This window comes from Crocodylus porosus, unplaced genomic scaffold, assembly GCF_001723895.1.
Source record: "Crocodylus porosus isolate Cpor-Errol unplaced genomic scaffold, CroPor_comp1, whole genome shotgun sequence".
Lineage (NCBI taxonomy): Eukaryota > Metazoa > Chordata > Crocodylia > Crocodylidae > Crocodylus > Crocodylus porosus.
The window spans coordinates 27,608,624-27,617,797 of record NW_017728931.1 but is presented as its reverse complement, the minus strand read 5'-3'; the positions used below and the strand labels follow the sequence as shown (position 1 = coordinate 27,617,797).

The following is a 9,174-nucleotide window of genomic DNA, read 5'->3' as shown; positions in this document are numbered from 1 at the left end:
ACACACACACACACGAGCTTTGGACAGTCTTTCTAAGATGTGGTTATGTCTTGCTGTGCTGTAATTTCTTAGCCATTTGACAAAATTGAGAGGTCTGTGTAATTCACCTCCATTGAAGTTTATTTCATTGCTTTAAATCAAATGTCAGCATTGCTCATGTGGATGATTGGCAGCATCACTCATTCCTTGTCATGTGTCAGACTGACGCCATGTACTAAAATAAGAGGGAACAACATTGTGTGTACCGTTTAGCATAATCTGTATCCCTCAAGATAACGTTGTCTTACAGACAAAATTTAGTTTTGCCAAGTGAGCATGGCTGGCAGAAAAGGTCTAACTAATTTGCCTTAAGTATTTCTGTCATTGCAAAATACCGTCTGTAACAGAAAAATATTTGAAACGTTTCCCCCTTTTTAAATGTAATTTGTAAATGCTGCTTTAAAAGTCACACAAATGGATCTTGAGAAAATGAATACTGTAAATACACTTGTCATACCTTAAATAAAGAGGTACTTTTTCTATTTGGTGGCCATGTGTGGGTTTGTCTGTTTACTTGTTTGTTAAATGACACTTCTAAGAGAACATTTTGCCCTATTTTACTCTCATAAAGTGAGAGAGTGCAGTGCTTGTCTGTTTTTTCTGTATTACATAGTGAGGAGTGGAGTCTGGAATGTATCTTGTCTTGCATTTGACAGACTGATGTGGAAAGTTTGCCTGCTTTATTTCAAAGCAAGTATATTGTTTGCTAAAGTTTTGTGTATTCATACATTTTGTAGGTAGGCATCCATTGCCGGTATGGTAAATATTGTCTAGTCTTTTAACAAAGTGTTGACTTTTCCCCTGCCGCTCGCAAGCAGCTATCAAAAATGCAAGCAGTGTCACCCAGAAAATGGGGGTTATCATCAGCTGAGGCTGAGCAGCAGCTATTCTAGTTTTACCACTGAAATGCTGTGTATTCTGGACAGCTAACTTTCTCTTCTGTGCTTTGTACTTTCTACCCTCCATCTCTTTAATATTGTAAATTCCTGCCTGCAGCATTTACAGTCTGCACTTTTTAACTCTGGTAGTACAGCATCTAGCTTGAGGGAGCCCTTCTCACTTCTAGGTGGCTTCTGAGGTCTTACTCTATTTTCTTTGGGTCACAGTAGTACAGCATAGGATAACAAGATACTGTAATTTAAAGCTAGGCAGGAAATAGCTGTTGCATCTACAAATTTAAATTAAAAAAAATAATTTTATGTTTAGAAAAAGCAGAGACCTTTCTGAAGTCCTGCCCCCCCCCCCCTTCCTGCAAAGAAAAGAACTCCTCTCGGAACAGTAAATAACCTGGGGTCGAAGTCCCTTCCCTGCCTGATTTTAGACCTGGACTTGAACCTGTTTCCCAAAGAGGAGTGACCTGATCATGAGTCTATTTGTGCTGGTTTTCTATCAGTATTTCTTGGTGGAGACAGTTCCATGAACCCTGTTGAATGGGCAAGAAAGAAACAGCCTTTGGGTCTTTCACATTTCAGTAAACGCCCAGCCATCAAGCTGTGAAGTAAATAATATTTCTGTTTTAAGAGAAATACTAACCTGCACATGAAGAATCTTTCCCAATGAAAATTTAATCAAAACTGGCACATCTCTATGAAAAAGTTAGCGAGCCATTTTCTGACATATTACACTAGATATCTTTTAAAAAAAAATTATCTAAAATTTGAGTTGCTTGGTGGCAAACATGGTAAAGAAATGTGACCTACAAAAACAAGTGTAGGATTGTCTTGGAACATCATTTTTTGAATATTTTTCTTCATGAAGTCCATCAAGCTTTTTAGCTACAAACTATAACACTTTCCAACTTGCCTAACTGAAATACCCAACTGGCTGGAATTTAGAAATGATGTTGACAGACCAGCTAATTTACTCTCCTGAAAATTATGATAGATGCCTAATTCTCTTAAAATTCTGTAAAATAACAATTTGAAGGTTGGCTTTAAAATACAGATGAAGTGTAAATTAAGACCAAGCTGTACTGACACTAGAAAATCTCAGCAAGACACAGTCCAACAACTACTGATATTAGAATGGTAACAGGATGTTGACAGAGTAGAACTAGAAAATCATGCCTTGAATAAAGGGGATGCCATGTCAGGTGAATTAAAACAGGGAAAGCAATACTAAATACTCTTTTGAGTGCACCATATTTTTATATGAGAGAAAGAATGCATGACTGTCAAATTCCAGGCTTATGGTCTACCTACGTGGTTTAAAAACTTAGTGAAATGTATTATAGGCTGTTTGCCATGAATGTTAGAGGCAAGTGATAATTGATTCTGTGAATTTGCAGATAAAAATGTGATTAATTATTTAGAGCATTTGTATGTACCTGAGCACTCAAGTTATGTCATGATATCTTAACATTTATGATTTACTGTCATAGGTAGAGAATACTGTCCTTTAGATCAGGGGTTGTCAACCAGGGGTACATGTACCCCAGGGGTATTTAGGTCATAGGGGGAACATGCAGGTGAGGATGGAGCATGCCCTGGGACATGGTGGCAGTGTCTCCCCCGGCCCGTTCCCATACTTTGCTTCTTACCCAGGGGGAGGGAGAGGGAGAAAGGTGCAGTGGGTACCGACAGCCCCACACAGCACACCACAGCACCTCCACCCCCTCCACCTCAGCTTGCTTTCTGTGCCTGCTCCCAGGAGCAGGACCAGCGGGGGAAGGCAATGACACCAGCTGGCCAGCTGGGGGTGGTTTGCACCCTCTGCTGTCCACTGCTGCCACCGTCCCATGGCCTATGCGGCTTTCCCACACCCGGCCGTGTAGGCGGCACACAATTGCTAATGGGCCTCATGCCCAGTCAGCCGACAGAGCCACATGTGCAACTGGCCATGGGAAAAGTGTGTGGTGCAGTGCTGTGGTGGTAGCAGATGCAGCTGCCATGTGCGACCTCCCTCCCCCTGGCTGGCTGACCAAGCAGCACCTCTGCAGCCCGCAGAGGGGCATTGCTGCCCTTGGCCCCCTCCCCAGCTCTACTTCTGGGAGCAGGCACAGCAACACACTCCCCGCCCCCTCCCCATGCCTTCATCCCACATACACTTACTTGCTGGGGGGGGGGTGTCTGTCCCTGTCCCCATCCCCTGCGCATCCGGCAGCAGCAGGCGCATGGTGATGCGTGGCTCTTGGGGCAGAGGCAGCAGGGTGCAGAGTCCAGCCTACAGCAGCAGCTGCCTCTACCCCATGCGCAGCTCTGGGGGGCACATGTCTCCTGGGCCTCAGGTTGCATGCAGCAGTGGGAGCCACCCCCACCCCCCCACGGCCCCCAGACAGACTGCTCTCAGCTCCACACCAGCTGGGCAGTGCCTGCCCCAGCTCCACTCCTTCCCTCACCATGGGGGCCTCAATCTGCTCCCCTCCCCCCACCCACTGCTTAAAAGCAAGACAAAAATATGAAGGAGTACATGAGCTGAAACTCTGAGGCAGAAAAGGTACACTTGTCAAAAAAAGGCAGAAAATCCCTGCTTTAAATTGTTTCAGAGTAAGCACATTAAAGGCTCGCTGGTAAGTCCAACAGTAGCAGTGACCTATCCATCATTTCAGATTGAGTACATGCAGCATCCATATTAAGTCTTGTCAGGCTTGTGGTAAAGCATTTGACGTGGAGCTCATCAACCAAGCTGCTGCAAGTGTATTTGCAGCAGTACATCGTTCATATGCCTAATTTAACCTTTAGCTCAGTATCTGCTGCCTGCACTACGTTTTTGTGTCCTGTTCCTGTGTGCTATTGAATAGATGCCACATTCCACAGCAGCACTAGCTGCATTTTGGTGGAGGGTGAAGTGATTTTTCTCTGAATATATAGGGTCAGAGTATCTTATCTTGAATGTATGTATTTTCTGACCCAAATTGGTCCCTCTGTGGGTTTTCCCATTCACAGTACAACTCTAAATCTCCATTTGCTGGGCAGTGAGGGCAAGATCACTCCCACACTCCCTGTCCTGTAAATCAGGGAGAGAATCTACCCATTTCTGCCTTGAACTTGGCCCATAATGAAAGGCATTCTAGTATTGCTGAGCTACTTGCGAGGGAGGAGAATCGCCGTGAACCCCTGCTAAAAAGGATGGAAAAAGGAAGAGGCAGCAAAAAGAGGCAGTGTTACTTTTAATCAGTAGGGGGAGCTAAAGGGAGAAAAAAAGTCCTGCCCTGTCTCAGGGACTCTAGGTTCCTGGATTCTGTTCCTGACTCTGCCACAGTTGTGATTTCGAGCAAATTTTGTAACCAATTACTCTACGCGCCACCTTCCCCAGTTGTAAAGAGGGGCTAGAATGTCCCTCCAAAGATGTCAACCAAAATTTCATTAGCATTTTTAGGAGCTCAGACTGTGATAAATGACATAGAAAAGCCTACCAGTAAATCATGTATAGTATACCAGATCAATATGTTTTACAGTCAGATTTGCATGGACTGTAGGGTTTTTGTCTTCCTCTGCAGCGGGGGCATGGTCCTTCCTTGGATCTCTTGAGTGTATTTTATGTCACCTTGTGGCAGCAGAACATGAACAGTGTCCTTATCCTCCTGCTTTACCTGTAGCATGTTAGGGTATTCTTGATGTTTTGGGACAATACACCTGATAGCTGTGTGACAGGGTTGTTTGTGTTGTTTTAAGAATAGGTTTGACACACTCTTATCTTCTAGGAATGATCCTGCCTTGAGCAAGGGGTGGGACTAAATGACCTCCTGAGGTTCCTTCCAGCCCTGCTTTTGTATTAATTGCTTCAGAGTGGTAATCCAGAGTGAATCCATGCTGACTGTTCCTAATCACCTTCTCCTCCAAGTGCTCAGAAATGCATTCTCTGAGGACTTGATCCATGATTTTTCTGAGGCTGACTGGTCTGTAGTTCCTTGGATCCTCCTTCCTTTTCTTAAGGATGGGCACTATTTTTGCCCTTTTCCAATCTCCCAAAAAAGTCCCCGATTGCTACGAGTTTTCAAAAATAATGGCCAGCAACCACATTGGCCAACTCCCTCAAGCACCCTCACATCCGCTGCATCCAGTCCTATGAACATGTACATGTCAGTCTTTTCTAAATAGTCCCTAACCTTTTCTTTCACCACTGAGGGCTGCTCACTCCTCCCCAAAGTAGTTTAGGAGCTGACCTTGCCTGTGAAGACCAAGGTAAAAAAGGCATTGAACTCTTCAGCCTTTTCCTCATCATCCGTCACGTGCCTCCCCCATTCAGTAATCAGTGAGTGAGGATGGAGAAGACACAGCCTACTTAATCTGGAAAAGCATCACCTGGCGTGGGTTGTTCAAAAACCCCCTGGGAGGGGAAGTGGACAGAGAGAACAAAGAGGACAGAGATGCAACTGGACCTGGAGACAGCAAGAAGAACTACAACAGGATCAGCAGCAGCAGAGGTGACAGCAACATCAACAGTGACAAGAACAGTGAATGAACTGAGAATGTAAACCCCAAATTGGGGTTTGGACTAAAGGACTGTGATTTGGGTAGGTGAGGGTGGAGGGATGGGGGAGTAGGTGCATTTATTGTAACAGGAAGTGTGGGTTTCTTAACGTGGTTTTAGGATCTGTGATGGAAAGCTTATGATAGAGGATGTCATGTTTGTGTATTATATATATAATGCATACACCCCCACACCCCCACACACACATGTACATATACACACACACACACACACACACAAATACACATACACATACATACACATAAATAAAACTCTATATAGAAATATATTTTAATTTAAAAAAATTTAAAAAAATCAGTAAGGGACCCACACTTTCCCTAACTGTCCTCTTGTTACTGACATACTTGCAAAAACCCTTCTTGTTACCCTTTACATCCCTTGCTAGCTGCAACTCCAATTGCACTTTGGCCTTCCTGACTCCATCCCTGCATGCCTGAGCAAGTCTCTTGTACTGCTCCCTGGTTGTTTGTCCAAACGTCCACTTCTAGTAAGCCTCCTTTTTGTGTTTAAGCTCACTGAAGAGTTCTTTGCTAAGCCAAGCTGGTCACTTGCCACATTTGCTATTCTTCCTGCACATCAGGATGGTTTGTTTCTGTGCCCTCAGTAAGGTTTCTTTCAACTACAACCAACTCTCCTGGACTCCTTTCCCCCTCATACTGGCTTCCCAGGGGATCCTGTCCATCACTTCCCTTAGCAAGTCAAAGTCTGCTTTTCTGAAGTCCAGGGTCCTTACTCTACTGTTCTCCTTTCTTCCTTTTGTCAGAAACCTGAACTCAAATCATTTTGTGACCACTGCTGCCCAACTTGCCACTTCTACACCCCCCACCAATTCCTCCCTGTTTGGGAGTAGTAGGTCAAGAAGAGCACTTGGTCTCTCCAGCACTTGCACCACAAAGTTGTCTCCAACACTCTCCAAAAACTTCCTGGGTTGCCTGTGCACTGCTGTATTGCCCTCCCAATAGATGTCAGGGTGATTGAAGTCCCCCATGAGAACCAGGGCCTGTGATCTGAAAACTTCTGCAAGTTGTCTGAAGAAAGCCTCATCTATCTCATCCTCCTGGGCACACACCCACCACAACATCACCCTTGTTGATCTCCCCTCTAACCTTAACCCAGAGACTTTTGACAGGCCTATTTCCAGTTTCATACTGGAGCTCTGAGCAGTCATATGGCTCTTATATACAACACAACTCCTCCTCCTCTTCTTCTCTGCCTGTCCTTCCTGAACCGTATATACCCATCCATGACAGCGCTCCAGTCATGTAAATTATCCCACTAAACCTCTATTATTCCAATCACATCATAGTTCTGTGACTGTTCAAGGACTTCCAGTTCTTCCTGCTTGTTTCCCCATGCTCCCCGCATTTGTGTACAGACACTGTACAAGGGAAGAAGGAGGACTCAAGTAACTATAGGGCTGTAAGCCTCACCTCGGTGCTCAGGAAGATCTTGGAAAGAATCATCAAGGAGCACATCTGTGGGGGGCCTGCAGGGGAGATCACGCTCAGGGGCAATCAGCATGGGTTCATCAAAGGCAGGTCCTGCCTGACCAACCTGATTGCCTATTATGACCAAGTAACTAAATCCTTGGATGATGGTGTACCGTGGACGTAGTCTTCCTGGACTTCCGGAAGGCTTTTGCCACTGTCTCTCACCCTATCCTCATCAATAAATTAAGTGACTGTGGCATTGATGCCTGCACAGTTGGATGGGTAAAAAATTGGCTGATGGGACGCACCCAGAGAGTAGAGGTGGATGGGTTGTGAGCAGTGGGGTCCCCCAGGGCTCTGTCCTCGAGCCCGCACTGTTTAACATCTTCATCGGTGACTTGCACAAGGGGGTGGAAAGCACGCTGTCCAAGTTTGCTGATGACACTAAGATGTGGGGTGAGGTGGACACACTTGAAGGGAGAGAGAGGCTACAAACAGATTTAGACAGGCTACAAAAGTGGGTAGATGAGAATAGAATGGGGTTCAACACAGACAAATGCAGGGTGCTGCACCTTGGGAGAAGGAATCCACAGCATACATACAGGCTGGGGAGTTCCCTCCTTGAAAGCAGAGGCAGAAAGGGATCTTGGAGTCATTATTGACTCCAAGATGAACATGAACCAGACCGCAGCCAGCCAAGCCAGCCCTACCTTGTCATGCATCCAAAGGTGCATCTCAAGCCGGTCCAGAGAGGTGATCCTCCCCCTCTATCCGACTTTGGTCAGGCCGCAGTTGGAGTACTGCGTCCAGTACTGGGTGCCGCACTTCAAAAGGGATGTGGCCAGCCTGGAGAGGGTTCAGAGGAGGGCCACCCGCTTGGTGAGAGGGCAGCAGGACAGGCCCTATGAGGAGAGACTGAGGGACCTGAACCTATTCAGCCTCAGCAAGAGGAGGCTGAGGGGGGACCTGGTGGCTGCCTACAAACTCATCAGGAGAGATCAACAGCAAATAGGTTGATCTCCAACACCACCTGGGGTGACAAGGAACAATGGTAATAAGCTGATGGAGAATAGGTTTAGGTTAGAGATCAGAAGCAAATATTTTACAGTTAGGGTAGCCAAAATCTAGAACCAACTTCCCAGGGAAGTGGTCCTCGCCCCTACCTTGGGCAAATTCAAGAGGAGGTTGAATGATCACCTGTCTGGGGTCTTGTGATCCCCACATTCATTCCTGCCTGTGGCAGGGGGTCAGGCTAGATGATCTGTTCAGGTCCCTCCTGACCCTAGCTACTATGAAACTGGAGGTAACTAGCCATTTGCCCTGATTTGTCAGGAAGAATGAGGCTTCTCTGTTGCCCCCTCCTACTTCTGCTTCCTCCAAGTCTCCTGCTTCCCCCACTTACTTCAGGGCTTTGTTCTCCACCCCACTGAAAACCTAATTTAAAGCCCTCCTCACTAGGTTAGTGAGCCAGTCTTCAAAGATGGTCTTCCCTCTCTTCGTCAGGTGGACCTCGTCTCTTCCTAGCAATCCTTCTTGGAACAACATCCCATGGTCAAAGAAACAGAAGAGAAGAGAGGCTACCTAAGGGTCCTAGAGCAAACCCCAGTTCTTCAGCAGACCCTCCTGGTCTGTTCTGCCCTCTTGGGCTAAATGACCCCCCCCAACCTGTCTGTGTCCCCAAGGGCACCTGTAGCCTTAAGCAGCTTCCAAGTAGCCCTACAGCTATGCCCATGCATCACAAGTACTACTGTACAATAACTGCCTTGTTAGGGTCTCAACCTTCTTGACTTGCACCCCTTTTCTCTTGCTGGGCCTTCTATCCCCAGCCCACTGCGCAGGGTCTGTATGGATGACTGGTGCCTCCCAAGTCTGGGGGGCACCAGATCACTGACGGGAGGGGGGCCCTCAGCGGCTGATCACTGACGGGGGCACCGATTGTAGACTAGGGGTGAGGGGTTCTCCAACAGCCGATCACTGAGCGCAGAACCACCTACAGCGAAACCGGAAGCACGCTTCTGTCCACGCTTCCAGTTTCATGGCTGGCACTTCCAGGGGGTGTACACGCACCTGCATGAATCCCCTATGCATTGCCAATGTGGGCCTGGCTTCCAGGGTCCAGCTCTTGTCTCAGTTGCTTTGGTCCTGGGCCCCCTGGCCCTGTCTCCACCCTACCTTGGGCCATAAGTCTCCTTTGACTCTGTCTAGGGCCCCTGGCCCCATCTCAGCCCTGCTCTGGATGCTGGATCCCCTGGCCCTACCTGGCATGATGGGC

The 9,174-nt window shown here is 46.9% G+C and overlaps 1 long non-coding RNA gene across 1 annotated transcript in view; it reads right to left on the bottom strand.

Moving 5' to 3' along the window:
- Positions 1-5,557, bottom strand: part of LOC109316406 — an 8,211-nt gene extending 2,654 nt beyond the window's left edge. Inside the window, exons 1-2 of the long non-coding RNA XR_002102834.1 lie at positions 5,305-5,557; positions 2,651-2,653 (exon numbers count right to left, since the gene is read on the bottom strand). This is a non-coding gene — a long non-coding RNA (uncharacterized LOC109316406). The remainder of the gene's footprint in view (positions 1-2,650; positions 2,654-5,304) is intronic.
- Positions 5,558-9,174: the final 3,617 nt, after the last annotated feature.